Raw genomic sequence first — 2,036 nt, forward strand, 5'->3', positions numbered from 1 at the left:
TCTCTCCAGCACTCTAGTTCTCCCTAGAGACACTTTACTGCACTCCGGCTATTCTTAGACAACAGGCCATTTCTACAGAGAAAATTTGGCTGTGCACTTTATAGTTATGTTTTAACTGACTGAATATTTATTTTATATATATATAATTTCCACTATTTCTTCTCTGTGATGTATTAAATATTGTAGTTGTAAATTTGGGTGACGCAAATAAGCTACCAAAGTAATGCTATCTAAATGTAATATTTAGTTATACACAGTACACAGTACTGTTCAAAATTTTGGGGTCAGCAAGATTTTTTAAATGTTTTTGAAATAAGTCTTTTGGGCTCAACACAAATACAGTAAAAAAAAAAAAAAAAAAGTAATATTGTGAAAAAAATCCTACAATTTAAAATATTTGTTTTCTATTTTCATATATTTTCAAATGTAATTTATTCCTGTGATGGCAAAGCCGAATTTTCAGCAGTCATTACTCCAGTCTTCAGTGTCACATGATCCTTCAGAAATCATTTTAATATATGACCATGGACCACAATACCAGTCATAAAGAGATGTATACATAATCTGAAAGATGAATAAATAAGCTTTCCATTGATGTATGGTTTGTTAGGATAGGACAATATTTGGCCGAGATACAATAATTTGAAAATCTGGAATCTGAGGGTGCAAAAAAAATCTAAATATTGAAAAAATCACCTTGTCCAAATGAAATTCTTAGCAATGCATATTACTAATCCAAAATTAAGTTTTGATATATTTACGGTAGGAAATTTACAAAATATCTTCATGGAACATGATCTTTACTTAATATCCTAATGATTTTTGGCATAAAAGAAAAATCGATAATTTTGACCCATACAATGTATTTTTGGCTATTGCTACAAATATACTCGTGCTACTTATGACTGGTTTTGTGCTCCAGGGTCACATATACTCATTTGGAAACATTTTTTATAATCAATTAAAAGTTGAAGTACTGCCTAAATTATTTTGTGGAAACCATGATACATTTTTTCTATTTTTTCTATTCTTAAAAGAAATTTAAAGAAAATTTTTATTTTATCTGAAACATTTTGTAACATTATAAATGTCTTTACTGTCTCTTTTGATCAATTTAATGCATCCTTGCTGAAGTATTCATTTCTTTAAAAACAAACAAACTTTCGAATAGTAGTGTAGCTGGTTTGAATTCTGGGAGTGTGTCGATGTGATTACATACAGTATACATACCTTCAGGACCTTTTTGATGGCATTGATGGTTGTGGTAAGGAGTGAATGAACTTTTTGGTCGTCGTTGATGTAGTCGGCATGACGGATACACATGAAGAGGATGTAAGCAGGGAGGCAGGGGACTGTGGCCGACACCGCATTGGGCTTCATCTCTAAAGACAAGACCTGTGCATTTAACATAGCTACAGGACCTCCACATTAAAACATGCCTGCATGGGCAGAAATTCATATCTTGGTATTTTTTGGCCAATTTGCGATATACGGTATGTGTCTCGGTATTTCCATTTTTGTATCTGGATTTTATTTATTTTTTATCTGTATTTAATATATATATATATTTTACACACTGTCCAATGAATCAACACTGTCTGTTTGGCACACATTGTTCACTGAAGTCTTTAAAGTTCAGCGGAGATTAGCGAAGAAGGCTCATGCACTCCCGACAGCAAAATGGAAATATTTCCATGGCTTTCTAACATTTACAGATGGACCCGATACCGGTGCATCCCTAGTACGCATGTGTACCGCACGAATACAGTTTTGTTTATTGTTTTTTTCTCCTTCTCAGGAAATTCAAATAATAAATGGCGTTTGACCGTCTTTTATGTGGCATGACAGATCGCTGTATAAACGCATTGGAGAGCCGCTTCTGGGACGGTTCAGAAACGTGCGTATTTTTTATTTATTTTTTTATTGTTGAGTGTTGATCATCTATTTAGAAATAAATAGCAATTAAATGTAAGTTTGGGTTAAGTTGTTAGGCCTAATTGTAACCTTATAATGTAAAAGGGCTCCCTATAGTTTTA

The sequence above is a fragment of the Sinocyclocheilus rhinocerous genome, unplaced genomic scaffold (genome assembly GCF_001515625.1).
Source record: "Sinocyclocheilus rhinocerous isolate Xijiao unplaced genomic scaffold, SAMN03320098_v1.1 scaffold681, whole genome shotgun sequence".
NCBI classification, from domain to species: Eukaryota; Metazoa; Chordata; class Actinopteri; order Cypriniformes; family Cyprinidae; genus Sinocyclocheilus; species Sinocyclocheilus rhinocerous.